The sequence below is a fragment of the Coffea arabica genome, chromosome 8e (genome assembly GCF_036785885.1).
Source record: "Coffea arabica cultivar ET-39 chromosome 8e, Coffea Arabica ET-39 HiFi, whole genome shotgun sequence".
NCBI classification, from domain to species: Eukaryota; Viridiplantae; Streptophyta; class Magnoliopsida; order Gentianales; family Rubiaceae; genus Coffea; species Coffea arabica.
The window spans coordinates 30,597,443-30,612,414 of NC_092324.1; the positions used below are offsets into that span (position 1 = coordinate 30,597,443).

A 14,972-nucleotide genomic window follows, 5' to 3' on the forward strand; every position below is an offset into this window, starting at 1 on the left:
TAAATTCGGTATTTTAATGTTTAAATACTCAAGTGATAGTTATTAGTACTATCGTTATAAGAATTTCCCGGAGGTTTCGCGTTATAGCGTAAAAAATTGACGGTACGCGTTTTCACACGCGCGACTTTATTTGAGGGACTTTAGACCTTTATTTCGGGACAATTAAGAGTGAATATTATCTACATGAATATAAATACATTGGAGGTTTAGTGCACTAGTGAACCAAACGCGCGAGAAAATCGAGCCCTAATCGCGCCAAACGCACCCTAATGTGAGTTGACTAATGGGTGACTTGAGGCCACAAGTTAATGTCTTCTCTTGGAAGCTAAAATCTGATCACTCTCTCTCTCTCTTGAGCTTCAAACAGCCGGCCAGCTCCCTCCTCTCTCTAACTCATTTGCAACAAAATTTCTGCTCACTAATCTCATTCAAAACCACTCCAAATCATCTCCAAAATTAACCAAACTTGCACCACACCTAGCTTGACACTTGAGGATCATTTTGAGCTGCAAACAAGGGCTGGAAATCACGGTTTTTCTGGGGTAATAGAGGGCCGAAAATTCTGCTGAACATCAACCCAAAGTAAGTGATGATCCACTCTTGAAAACTTGAAGTTTGGAAGCTATCTTACCTTGTTAAGTTCATGCATGCATTTGGTTAGCTTGTGTATGGTGTAAAAATGTGATAGTGGGCTCTTGGAATTCCCACACTTGGGTTATTGTTGCTGATGTGATGATTGATGGTGATTATATTGTTGGTTTAGTGGTTATAATGATGCATTAGTGGTGGGTAATTAGTAGAAACTTCATTGGGTGTAAGAAGCAAAAACTTCCGATTTTGCCCCTGCCATGTTCGGCCATTTCCAGGCCAATTTTTAATGGTTTAATGGCTTGAATTAGATGTTTATAGGATGTATTAGATGTGTGAAAAATTTCATTGGAAAATATTGAGGTTTGATTGAGCAAATGAATTTTTCTTGAGAAACTAGCAATCTGGAAAACTGTTCGCGTATGATTCTGACCAGTGGTAGTATTTTGGCTATAACTCTGTCCTCGGATGTCGAAATCATGTGCCGTTGGTGGCGTTGGAAACTAGACATTCCTGGCTTTAATTTGGTATATAATGCACGTTCTGATTCTTTGTGAGCAAGCCGAACCAAATGTTTTAAGTTCGCTGTCCTGTTGCTCTGTTCATCTGGAATGAAGTGTTCAGGCAGCAACTTGATGCCCGATTTTGAACCAGATTGGTGCCGAATTTGGAAATGATTTCTTCTGTGATATTTTACCCCTATGAACGTATTTTCCAACGGCGTAAGCCATGCTCTATTTCGAGTTAAATTGACTGAGTTGTGACTGAAACAAGTGGACTGCTCTGTTTTGGAAAAACCCTAATGTTGGACTGGTTTGGAACAAGATATTGGAGTGAACTTGTTAATTGATGTTCTTGATACTAAACACTTACCAAAGGCATTATGGATGTTTCTTAGGCCTTTATTTCACAAATGAACCATGATTGTATAGTTTGCTTGATTAGACGTTTTGAATTGGGTAATGAAAGTCTCAAGGCAGATTGCCTTATAATTTTCCTGAACTTTGGTTGACTAATTAACTATCTTACCGAAAGTATTTTTCCCTGAAATTTGATAGAGTGGTACCTTTCATATGGGAGTAAAATACTGCCAATTTTGGTACCAATCCAAGTTCGTTTCGATACCCAATTAAATTTCTAGTGTTGGAGGTTCAAAACTGGAAATTCTTCTTCAGTCTTGAATCTTCCTCAACTTGGGGCTACTATATCTTGGTGCTCGAAACTCCGTTTCTCAATCCGCTTGTTTTGTTATACTCTTGGATTGCAACACTATTTGATTTCCAAATTTCAAAGGTTAGTTCAAAACAAGTGAATTTTACTGAATTTCCAAAATTGGCCAAAAACCAACCTTGAAACTGTCTTAGTATTCTACAGCAGTAACTTTGATCCAACTTTTGAATACCTTCCATTTCGAATCATGGAAAAGTGTCTTCTAGAAACTTGTAGTACTCGGAATGTAGTTTCCAATGGTATCAAGCTTTCCAATTTTGGACCTACGTAGTGCAAGATACGATTTTTCTAGAATTGACACCCAAAGCTAAAATTTGACAATTTCTTAGAAATGAGATTTTGGAAACTTGCCTTCTTTTCTCGATACCGATTGAACATTTTGAACTCGATTTCATGAAAAATGTTAGTCTCTTTCTTTAGACTTTAAAACTTTACTCTTGAGCCTCGATTATTAATAATTAAGGCCCAATTCATGAATTCCCTTTAGATTGTACAACCTTCTTTGATAAGTAGGAGTTCTAAGTGATAGTGTATAATAGTTAATGGTTATTTGCTCAGGCGCTCAAGGGGACCTTCAAGAAGAACTCGAAGTGGACGCCTAGACACTTGTTTGAGTATTACTCTCTTGTTGCTATAGGTGAGTGTTCCATATAGGAATACGTAATTGGAATAAGTCTATGACATGCATAACCCATGATTATTAAGTGTTAAGTGCTATATGTTAAGTATTTACCACACTCATGCATATCTGAATAAGGTATACTTGAATTACTCGACATGAAATACCTGAAATATGTATATTTGAACTATTCGATATGAAATGCTTAAAGAGCATATTTATGTGATTACTTGAAATACTAGATATGAAATGTTTGGAGAGCATATCTACATGATGTGTTTAAATGATTAATTATGCTATGACAGCATAAGTCGGTTGGAGTGAATCTCCTCGACCCTTATGTGGAAAAAGTGAAAATCGGCCAATGGTGGCCTATTAAAATGACATATGTCTGCCAATTAACCGTAATTACCACCGTTTACCGTTTACCGTGTTTACTTACCGTTTTCTAATCCATTCGACTACTTGCTTACTTGATTATCTGCTTACGTGATCACCAACTTACTTGATCACTTGATTATCATGAATCGCATGTTATATGAAGTTGTTCATCATTGTTAGGCGAGTGTGTACTTTACCTCACTCGACCTACTCAAATGATGAATTTTACCTTTTGCCGAATTACTTGATTACTTGTGCATGTTGTAAGCTCTAAGCTGAACTTGGGCCCTGCCTCGGTTACTGACCTACTCGAGCCAGGACTGGGCTCGGTCGGGTAGGTTGGAACCCTGGACAACCGTTTCGGTATACTCGAGTATTACCACTGGAGGGATAAGGTGATGGCCAGTCAAACCGAGGGGATCCGGAAGTCATAAGGTGCAGATGACCGACAGAGTTCCACTGGAACACCGTATCCTACAGTATATGTTTACCTTGTATCATGATGATTGTTTCGTGCTAAAATGCCAACATGAAATCCCGAGCTATGCCTGTAATAAGCTCCAATCACTCGTGAACTATACATGCTAATGTCTCATACCATGATAAATGTCTCAAATTAGCTGTACAATGATTATTGCCTCATGATAACATGCCATTGTGTAACCTTGAACCATGCGTATGATATGCCCAACTTATTTGATTTATTTGAACTGTTAGAGTGTCTTGGAACCTCACTGGGCTGTGTAGCTCATACCACGTTGTGGATTTCTTTTACAGGGTTCGAGACCAAGGGTGCTCGTGAGTAGTACTAGATTGTTTTCTTTTGAAGACTTTAAGTTATATTATAACGGATGGCTATAGTACCCCTTTTCCATTGGGTTGTATTTAAGCTTGACAGCTGCATAATTGTAAGTGTGAGATATTCGAAGTACTTTAATTATGTATTGAGGTTACTTAAAGTATTTCGAGCTTTTGAATGATCGATTGTAGTGAGTCCCGGCGAGAGCTGGGCAGGCGTCCCGCGGATACCCTTTGGTTCGCCTTAGGGAGAAGTGGGGGCGTCACAAAATTTACCTTCCTAAGCTTCCCAAGCTCTCAATTTGCAAGTTAATCGGTTTAGTTTTCTTGTTTTCTCACTAAATCAAGCAAAACCCAAGATGGATTGAAATGGTTTCCTCTCACTCTCACGGCTGGAAGGCTGCAAATGAAAGCTCAAATGAAGCTTCAAGAAGGTTAAAATGATAGAAATGAATTTGGGTCAAAGGTGACAAGTGTCACACTTTGATTGGTAGTCAAATTTTGTTCTTTTCTCTCTTATTTTTGGTCCAATATTTCAGCTGCCTTGAAGATATTTTTGGGCTGATATTAATCAATTAATAGCAAGGAGATTAAGGTAATAAAGTAGTGTTCAAGTGGTGCACTCACTCGATAACAAACGGTACCCGTCGGTTCAACCATTTTTTCTTAAATCGCGTATACTAGGGTTTTAACTTATAATTCACTAACTTATTATTATCACCTCTAGTCACACACTTACTATCATCTAAACTCACCCTTAATCACCGAATTTAGTGAACACATCTCATCAAGTGATCACACGGTCAAAATATGCAAAAAGCCTTGATTTACCCGAACCAAGAACCTACAAGGAAAACCCTTGATTCTATGGTTGATTGCAATTATTGAGGGTGTGAATGAGTAGTAAAGCTATTAGAAAGGAATAAATGCCAAATAAAAGGAATTTTAAGAAAAATGTGAGGAATTTTACAATTCCATTGGTTGTAAGGGTTTCGATTAAAATATAAGAGATTTAAGAAAACCGGTTAGTCACAAGTAAACTAGGGTTTTTTTTTCTTTTGATTAGAATTTATGGTTTCTAACCTTTAAAACAAAACAAGGTTTTAAAACAAAATAAGGTTTTAAATCAAACCAAAAAAAAAAAAACTCCAGTATCTTCTTTACAAACAACCTCCAAACATTTGGTGTATCACATCATTGGTGCCAATCACATGAATATCTTGAGGCTATTATTCTTGATCATTTTGGCGCAATTTTTTCTACTTCTTAGCCTTCTACTAAGGTAATTGATGTTGTTCTTAAAAGGGTGGGAGGAAGGTGACTAAGCAAATGATTGTCTACTGTGAACGTACTATCCTATTGAGGTGACAAAGGCCCTAGCACAGATGCACCCACTCAGGTCTCCAAGTCCTGATGGTATGTCCCTAATTTTTTATTAGAAAATTTGGCATATTATAGGACAAGATATAATTCATTGGGCTCTTTCTTTTCTTAATAATGGATTTTTTGATGATCGCATTAATTTGACATATATAGTTCTCATTCCCAAATGCCATGACCCATCCAATATCACTCAATTGTCCAATTAGTCTTTGCAATGTCATCTGTAGATTAGCTTCTAAGGTCATTGCTAATAGGTTTAGTCGAGTTCTTGTCAATTAACTTTCTTATCAAGACGTCTTATTACTGACAATATTCTCACTGCCTGTGAAATTAGTCATTCCTTAAAGTTAAAAGTTGCAGGCAAGAAAGGATCCATGTCTATCAAACTAGACACGATCAAAGCTTTTGATAGGGTTGAGTGGTGTTTTCTTAAGAAAATGACGCTAGCTCTAGGTTTTCATTCAGATGTTGTTAATCTTATTTTGTGTTGTATTTCCACAGTTTCATACTCTTTTCTACTTAACGGTCATCAGTTTGGTCATCCAAAGCCTTAATGTGGCATTTGACAAGGGATCCTATCTCTCCTGGTGTTCATTGTGGTAACATCTCTAGTGTTCAAGTAGGAGTTGATGGACCAAAGATTTCTCACTTGCTATTTGCAGATGACACCTTGTTGTTTGGCAAAGCAACACTTTGAGAGGCTTAGCATATTGAGTCTATTTTGCAACTCTACAAATCTGCTTCGGGACAGAAAATAAATTTCGACAAATCTACTATAGCTTTTAGCAGCAATACTAGTCCAGAGGTGCGGCATAGAATAATCAGTTATCTTGGTATTAAAGAGGTTGCAGCATATGACAAATATCTTAGCATCCCAATAGTTATTGGGTGTTCTCATCAATAAAAGATAGAATACGGAAAAAATACATGGTTGGAATGAGCAGTGATTATCAAAGGTAGGGAACGAAGAAATGATCTATGCTGTGGTCTAGGCTATCCCTACATTTTCTATGTCTATTGTATGTCTTGTTTCAAATACCCTGATTCATTGCTCAATGACATTCAGTCAACGATAAGTAATTTTTGGTGAGGTGATGGAATAAAAGGGAAACCTATTCATTGGGTTAGTTGGGATAAGCTCTGCACAAATAAGAAAGATGGAGGAATGGGTTTCAGGCAGCTGAAGTCATTTAATCTTGCGTTGCTAGCAAAGCAGGCTTGGTGCATTGGAACACAATCCTCCACACTTTTACATCAAATTTATAAAGCTAAATACTTCTCTAACTCTGATTTTTTCCAAGCAACAGAAAGTTCTCACCCCTCTTGGACTTGGAGTGGGATCTATGAAGTTCACAAATATATAGTAGCAGGTAGCAAATGGCGAGCCAAGAATGGAATCAGTCTCAAAATTTGGCAGGATAGGTGGCTACCTCACCCTTTAACTTTTAAAGTGATAGCTTACTCTTAATCATTGCTTAATGATTCTACTATGGATTACCTAATAGACAGTATTCATCAAGAAAAATCATGTAATTGGTAGCTGTAATATGGTGGAATCTTTGGAACAATCGCGATGGAGCTACCTTTGAAGGTTTGTATAGAGACCTCTTAGTTTGGTTTCTTTTTCTATAAACTATTTGCACCAATATTGTGAAGCTATTTCAAGTCCAACAAATGGCTCAATTACTTCTTTTCAACAACAAGCCGCACAAACTCATTGGGACAAACCTCAAATGGACTTTGTCAAAGCAAATTTTGATGGGGCCATTTTTCCTACAGAAGGTTTCTCTAGTATTGGGGTAGTGGTGCGTGATGATGCAGGCTATATCATAGTTGGATTGTCTAAGAAGTTCCCTGGTATTTTTAGCTCCAGACGTGATCGAAACTTATGAAGCAAATTTTGCAGCTAACTGATTAAGTTAGGCTTGCGTTACGTTGTTCTCAAAGGTGACACTCAAAAGATTATTAAAATGATTTAGCAATGTGATTCTACTGGTTCAGCATATGGAGTATTGATTGATGATGTCTTGCAACTTATGCAAAATTTCACCAAGTGGGAAGCTATATGGATACCACGATCTTTGAATGGTGCAACTCATAACTTTGTTAGAAATGCTTGTACTGTTATGGATGACTATTTGTGGAAACATTCAGCTCGATCTTTTATATTGTCCATAGTTCAGGCGAATCTTCTTTCATTTTAATAAAACTCCAGGCTTTTGTGTCAAAAAGAAATTAACTTTTGTTTTAGCAGGCATATTTATATGGTTTCAAGTGTTAAAGAACATCTCTCTATGCTTTCTAAGAGCATTTTTGAGTAATCAAACTTTGGGGATATTTCCAGAAACCTTTTTTGAGGTTTCTAACAATATTACTGCTTTCCTTGAACTATTAAAAAAATCACTTGCCTCCCCTAGTAGTTAGATGGGACCCAATGATTGATATATTAGTGGCTAATTGACTGTTCAATCCTTATTCTTTGTGGTTAACCATCCTTCAACAGGAGCCATACTAATCTTTTCTATATCATTCCAATTTTATTAGGCACTATTGTAAACAGACTTTGGCAAAAAAGTATTGGCCTTTCCCCTACTTTTACAATTAGAAAAATAAAAAGAAAATAGATGTCCTTATTAACAAACAAAGGTCACCAACATTTAGTGCCAATTTAAATGTTGATTATTAGCTGTATGCTTCGACAAAACTTAAATTTGATCCTTGTTTAAAGTCTAAAAACAAAAAGAAAGTAAAATTGTCATCATAAAATTTGGCACCAACTTTAGGCATTTAAAGGCATATTTTCTAATTGTGATTTATTTAAAACAAATATGAACTTTATATACACACACACATAGCCTAATGTTTTTATGAGCTTTCATTTAGAGCTTTTGAAAGTTTTATTTTTTTTATGAGCAAAAAATAAATCTAGTGCTACTACAAAGGTGGAAAAGTTTTAAGACTGTTTTTCCTCTCTAAATAGGTAATTTTGTGCATAATATTAGAGGTAAAAATTGAAAGTTTTGTTTTTTCTTTTCTTTTGTCAGTAAATATGCACTTAGAAACCTTGAAATAAATACTTTTGCATCTTGATAAAGCAACACACAGATTCTTATTGAATATGCTAATATTTGGCACTAATATTTTTGAGAGAATGTTATTTGCATCTTGTCTCTATTTCCCAACTTTTTATTTCTATACAAAATTGTTATAATTTGACAAGTATGACTATAGAGGGGCACTTGTGGCATGAAAACCTTTTTCTCTCTTGAAACTAGTTTTTTAATCTTATATTTTATGACATGGGTTGAAATGTTACACAGAAGCTAGAATTAAGGGTGGCAAATGAATTTTTTTTCAAGTTCAGGGGAGGCTAGTGATATTGTCAGAAACCTTAGAGAAGGTTTCTAAAATTACCCCTTAAACTCGAGACACACTTATCTGTACACCCGGAAGGACTCTGTACCTAATATGATATGACTATTTCAACCCTTCCCAAATTTCTACAAGCCTAAGGATTAAATAATAAGTTCAAAAACACAAATTGAATTTGGCTGCTCGCCTAGACCGGCATCGTTTGCATATTTGTACAAGTATTAAAAGTCCAAGAAGTTGGATTTTTCAGCACTTATTCAAAATACAAAGGTATTAAACAATAGTTCAAAAAGACAAATTCAATTGTAACATGCACACCAAATTCATGTATAAATGAACCTCCAAGCTCAGATGGCAAAACTCAAGAGGCCGAGGGTCATATAACATGGAAAATGGAATGGGAGCTCAAAAAGCTCACAGAGGCCACTGCTTGATATTACCATACCCACTTCAAGGCCATGTAAACCCTCTCCTACAATTCTCTAAGCGTTTACAGTTTAAGGGAGTTAGAATCACAATTGCAGCTACAATTTCCTTCTTCAATCGCATAAAAGATGCTACGAGTTTATTTCCGTTAGGAATGATCTCGGATGGATTTGATGAAGGAGGAGCGAATCAGGCTGAGAGTATTGAAGCCTACTTAATAAAGTTCCAACAGGTTGGTTCAGAAACTTTAGGAGAGCTGCTTGAAAAGCTTCGGGATTCAGGTTCTCCAGTTGATTGCGTTGTCTATGATGCAGTTCTTCCGTGGGATCTTGATGTTGCCAAGAAGAATGGAGTCTTTGGAGCTGCTTTCTTCACCCAATCGTGCGCTGTAGACAACATTTACTACCATGTTTATAAAGGGATTGTAAAGGTTCCTGTTGAAGAGACTAGAATCGCAATTCCTGGATTACCTGATCTTGAGCCTGCTGATTTGCCCTCCTTTGTTACCAAGCCTGAAACTTACCCAGCAATTGTTGAAATGATTAGAAATCAGTTCATCGATATTGATACAGCAGACTGGGTACTTTTCAACACGTTTTACAAGTTGGAAGAAGAGGTTTGCAAAAATATTTCCTAGCCCATTTCTTTAACTGTTTCACTATTTTCTATATCCTGAGTGTTCCTGACCATCTTATACTTTAGGTACGCAAGAAAATCAAGATTTATGCAGCTTATGCAGAAGGATAATGTAGTCTGTTAACTAATTAACTTCACTGATTCATGTTCTATATAGGTCATTGACTGGATGAAGGGACTGTGGCCAGTGAGGCCAATTGGACCAACAGTACCTTCCATGTACTTAGACAAGAGGGTCCAAGACGACAAGGATTATGGTCTCAACGTCTTCAAGCTTGCACAAAATGGTTGGAGGGAAAAGCAAGCAAATCTGTAGTTTATGTCTCGTTTGGAAGTCTAGCCTCACTTGATGCCGAGGGAATGGCAGAGTTGGCATGGGGATTAAAAATGACAGGGAAATATTTCTTGTGGGTAGTAAGAGCTTCAGAGGAATCAAAACTGCCAAAAGATTTCATTAACGAAACATCAGAGAAAGGATTGATAGTTTCATGGTGCCCGCAGCTGGAAGTTTTAGCAGACAAATCTATTGGTTGTTTTGTCACGCACTGTGGATGGAACTCAACTTTGGAGGCACTAAGTTTGGGTGTTCCAATGGTTGGAATGCCACAATGGACAGACCAACCCACCAATGCTAAGTATGCGACGGATGTTTGGAAAATGGGAGTCAAAGCTGAACCAGATGAGAAGGGGATAGTGACAAAAGAAGAGATAGAGAACTGCATTAGACAAGTCATGGAGGGAGAGAGAGGAGAGGAGATTACTAGAAATGCCAAGAAATGGGTGGAATTGACAAGGGATGCAGTTGATGAGGGTGGGACCTCTGACAAAAACATTGACGAATTTGTGTCCAAATTGGTTTCCCCTTAAATTATTTTGGCGTAACTTGTGACATGGTACTAGACCCTTTGCTTTATGTGTTTCTTCTTTTTGTTTTTGTCAATTTGTTTTATGTGTTTCCGAATGATCCAAGTTGGATGCTTCTTTTGTGACCTAGATTTTGTAAAATTCATATCCTTACTTATGGGGTGATAAAGAGGAACCAACCCAATAACAGTGGGTTTTATTGTGGCATGAAATTAAGGGAAGGATTGAGTTTTTCTCAACTTTAATGATTATTGTTAACTATGAAATACAATTCCCAAACATAACAGATAATTATTGTTGTCTTGGAATTGGTATTCAAGTGTATTGTTGTTATACTAGCGTATATATTTATTGAGCCAATGCTTATATTATGGGTAGTATTGTTGTGAGAGCACATTATATGGGTGCCAGAGCAACTCTGCCCACCAAGATAAAAATGTTCCTTCTAGTCAAAGCTTTCTTTACTAACAATTTATTGTGGGGTCTACATCTCCTATCTTGTCTCCAAGGAAATTATATTGACGAGTTTCTAACCTATATCCTAGATTTTAACCAAATTCACTCATTTACTACAAGTATACAAGTCGTGCCTTGTTGTATTAGGGACTTATGATCAATGTCAAGAGCATCACTTCCAACTACAAAGGCTTTTAGCTCATTGTATTATCTAAACTAATCAAGAATTTTAACAAAATAAAATAACCACAATGCTAAAACAATGCAAAAAAAAAAAAATTAATAACTTGAAGAAATTAAACTAAAAACAAATGTCTTAGGGTATAGAATCCATTAAATGTACCTAACTATGGATGAAATATCAATTATCACTAATGCACTTGTCTTGCTAATGATGCATTTTACTCGAACCATCGGAACTCACTCTCGCCAATGAACAGAATCTAACCAATACTATAGTTTCCTTCCTTTCATGGTGATATCACAAGTAAAGATTTAATCTAAATCGAGAAATGCCAAAAACATCCATTTAAGTGTACTACTACTTTTATATGCCTACTCCTTAAGTTTCACCTATTCCATTTTCGTCATTGTCAACTATTTTCATAAATTAATAACTATCATGGCTTGCAAATGGTGATCAAGTATTCACAAGTGTTGAAGCAAAAATAGATGAACTAGCAAGTACAAGATATAGCAATAATCAATTTTATTCAACCATAATCAATGTACGAATAGTTGCATCTATCCCTAGAACAAGAAGATTTAGGTAGATATAGAAGAATTAAGAATAAATCTCAAATCTTCAATGTAACTAAGTATTAATGAAACTATAAAGAAAGTAAAGAGGTACCAAGACTTGTGCCTTTAAAGAGTAAATATTACAATAAAATATTCAACAATATTTTCTCTCACGCTCTAGGGTTACCTCTTGCTCTTTAGGCTTTCGTGCATGGAGGCCCCTCAGCCTAGGGCTGAGGGGCAGCCTCCTTCACCAGCAAAGAAGTCGTTCTCGTTGCTGTTTTCGAATTCTGTCCCTTCTTCGATTGAGATCAAGACTCCAACAACTCATAAGGGTGAACCTGCAATTTTCTTTACAAGGGTTGATATTGCAAAGCTATCAATTCCATGTAAGTTCTCGGTTGTGGGTAAATTCTCTCATGGTAGGCCAAAAGTGGAGGAGATCCACAAGTTCTTTGCAACGCTAGACTTGAAAAATTTTGTCACAGTTGGGCACTTGGATGCATGCCATGTGCTCATGAGGTTTGTCAATGAAGTAGATTTTCTTCAGGTTTGGACAAGGGGGCTATGGCAGATTGGGTGGTATCCTATGAGGGTCTTTTGTTGGACACCAGAATTTCATGTGCAGTGCGAATCATCCCTTGCTCCCATTTGGGTTTCGCTGCCTTCTTTACCCATTCGCATTTTTGATAAACATAGTCTGTTGTCAATTGTTAGTGTGATTGGACGGCCGTTATATTTTGATGGAGCTACCACTTCGTTAACTAGACTAAGTGTTGCTCGTGTGTGTGTGGAAATTGACGTCTTACGTACTATGCCCTAACGGGTTTGGGTGGGCTTGGCAGGTGAAGCTACTGGTTTTTGGCAGCAGTTTGTGATTGAAAATTTACCAAAGTATTGTTCTCATTGCTGGCGTCTGGGCCACGCTAATGAGGAGTAATTTGATGAAAAGCGAACATCGAATGGGAAAGCAAGTGGGTTCGATTGAGCCTAAAGGAGAGAAGGTGGATCATGGAAAGGGAGCTTCGCAGGCGGTACGGACTATGTATAGGCCGACCAATCAAGCTATTGGGCAAGCGATTGACTCTATTAAAGAATTACCAATGGCTATGACTGACCAAGCACAAGAGGGATTGATAGTAGGTGGCAAAGCTGCTAATGCATCAGGTTTGGGGGTGGAGGAGGATCCTATAGGTCAGGTCAATATCGTGACTAAGGATGGTGGAGACATCAGCATTACATGTAGTGCGCGTGTGGAAAGGGGAGACAAGCAGGAGAACAAGGAATGTGGGGTTGTTGTCCCCACTTCTAGAACCATGGATAATGGGAATCTGGAGGTACCAGATAATGGGTTGCAGAATGTGAACCCAACTCCTCAAGATAGTCTTAGTCATGAAAATTGTAGACACTAAAATTTTAGTGTAATTCGCATTTACTATTTTTGTCTTAATTTTTTATTTGTCGTGTTAAGTTTTATTCACTTTTTAGTTTTTAGTTTTTTTTAGTTTTTATTTATTATTTTTATTTGTAAGTTTTTAGCATAGAATTCCTCGGAAAAGAAAAGAAAAGAGGAAAAAGAAAAAGAAAAAGGAAAAGCATTCAAAAAGAAAAAAAAATGATTTAGTTGTTTTTTTTTAAATTCAATGTTTTCTTGAAGAAAGAGAAAAAAGATGAAAAAAATGAAAAATAAAGAAAAAAGAAAGGAAAAATGAAAAATTGCAACTTTGCTGTTTATTATTTCTAGTTTGTTTATTTTTATCCAATGTTAATTAAATTTTTGTTTTTTTACTTAATTTTATTATCAAGTTTGTTAACTTTTAAAAAAAAAAAAAAAAAAATTTACATGCATGCTGCGGAAACGCAGCTTGCAAGGACAATCGCGCATGCCCATCGGATGGCCTGGGGTTGGAGAGGAATCTCCTCTTCCATCCTCACCCTTGAGGTGAGGGTTGGTCTGGTATAAATACAAGAAAGAACAGCAACCGCAAAGGAGGAGGGGGATCGGGGAGAGATAGAGAGGTTTGGAAAAAAAAGAGACGGCAATAGAGAGGAGAGCTACGGGGGGTTTCTGAAAAGGGCTTACGGCTGGAAAAAAAAACAGAGTGAAAGAGGGAGACAGAGGCTAGGGATTTAGAGAGGAGTCAACAACGGAGAGCAAAAGAGGGACCAGAAAGCAAGAGGGAGAGTTTCAGGATGGCTGGAGAGTTTTGAGGGCGGCGGAAAGAAAGAAGCTGAGAGAAAGCCATGACGGCTGGGGGGGGATGACGGCGAGTTTTTGAGATAGGAGGGGAGACGGCTGAAAGCAAAAGGTCTTGAGGACTGAGATAAGGGGGAGGACAATAAGGAAAACAGGAGAGGACTGCTGAGGATAGCAAATAGAATCGGGTCGGCTAGGTTTTGAGAGTGGAAAAGACAGCTTAGAGAGAAAAAAGAGAAAAACCAAGGAGAGGTGGGAGAGCAAGAAAGGTTACGGGCAGAATAAGATAAGAGCTCGGGAGAGGAATTAGGGAGCTACGCAGAAAAGCTGAGGAAGCGAGAGGAAAGAGCAGCAGCGGGAAGAAAACATCTTCCAGAAAATCTGCTATTCATGCTGATTTTTTAGATGCCTTTGGAGGCAATTTTCCCTAAGGAACCGGCTCCTTATTGGAGAATTTAGGTGATCTGGAATATCTACTGAGTCAGATCTTGAACTTTTGTTCAAGGATGTTTGCAAAATAATGCCGGGAAGACACACGAATGGCTGCTCGAAGCAGCCTGCTCGCCAAGGCAGCGATTTCGGCGATGAAGCTCTCAACTTTGTTTCTGGACTTAGCGTGCGTTGCCTGAGCAACCGACCACAAAGCCTTCCTCAGGTAGTCTCTTCCCCTGTTTGGGTCTATTTAACAGATTCTTTTTACAAAAGTCAGAGTCTATCAGGCATGAACTGTCGAACTTCTTTTGTCGCTGGTTTGTTAAGTTTGTTCCACAGCTTTGCCATGTTTGATCTCCTTGATCCTCTTGTTGTTACTCTCCTTTATGTTTTGTGAATTTTGAGCATTTAAGTTTGGCAAGTGGAAAAGTGTAAGTCGCGTAATCTCGTTGGCTTGAAATATGCTTCGGATGAAAACCCAGAAAATGCAGAAAATTCTTGCCGGAAGTTTGCATGTTTGTTTCTAAATTTCGTGCTTTAAACCAAAGGTTTTACGTTTGCAAAGTTTGCAGATTGTTTGAGGATTCTGTTGGCAGAACTCAAATGGTGTTTAACTGGTTTTTGCGCATAAAAAGAAATCTGGTGCAACAAGCTCGAAGCTTTCGGCTTGTTGCAGCAGCGTTAATGAAGCTCAAAATTGCTGGCTGAGGTTCTTGCCTGGCCAAAATCTTCTTTTGAATTTGCTTACTGTCCTGAGTGAGGCCGCCTGCGTATTTGCTGCAATCTGAAGCAGCGACTGGGGCGACAACTTCAGGCTGCAACATGGCAAGTCTTTTTGGTTGCAGCTAT

The 14,972-nt window shown here is 37.7% G+C and overlaps 1 long non-coding RNA gene, 1 other non-coding gene and 1 pseudogene across 2 annotated transcripts; 2 read left to right on the plus strand and 1 right to left on the minus strand.

Annotated features, from left to right (window-relative positions):
- The first annotated feature begins 435 nt into the window (after positions 1-435).
- Positions 436-2,673, plus strand: LOC113703572 (uncharacterized). The gene is made up of 2 exons (XR_003451482.2): positions 436-582; positions 2,377-2,673. It is a non-coding gene; the product is annotated as an uncharacterized lncRNA (long non-coding RNA).
- A 4,782-nt stretch (positions 2,674-7,455) lies between these two features.
- On the minus strand, positions 7,456-7,560 carry LOC113705148 (U6 spliceosomal RNA). The gene has a single exon (XR_003451795.2). It is a non-coding gene; the product is annotated as a U6 spliceosomal RNA (small nuclear RNA).
- A 1,075-nt stretch (positions 7,561-8,635) lies between these two features.
- LOC113702718 (UDP-glycosyltransferase 74E2-like) lies at positions 8,636-10,542 on the plus strand (annotated as a pseudogene).
- Positions 10,543-14,972: the final 4,430 nt, after the last annotated feature.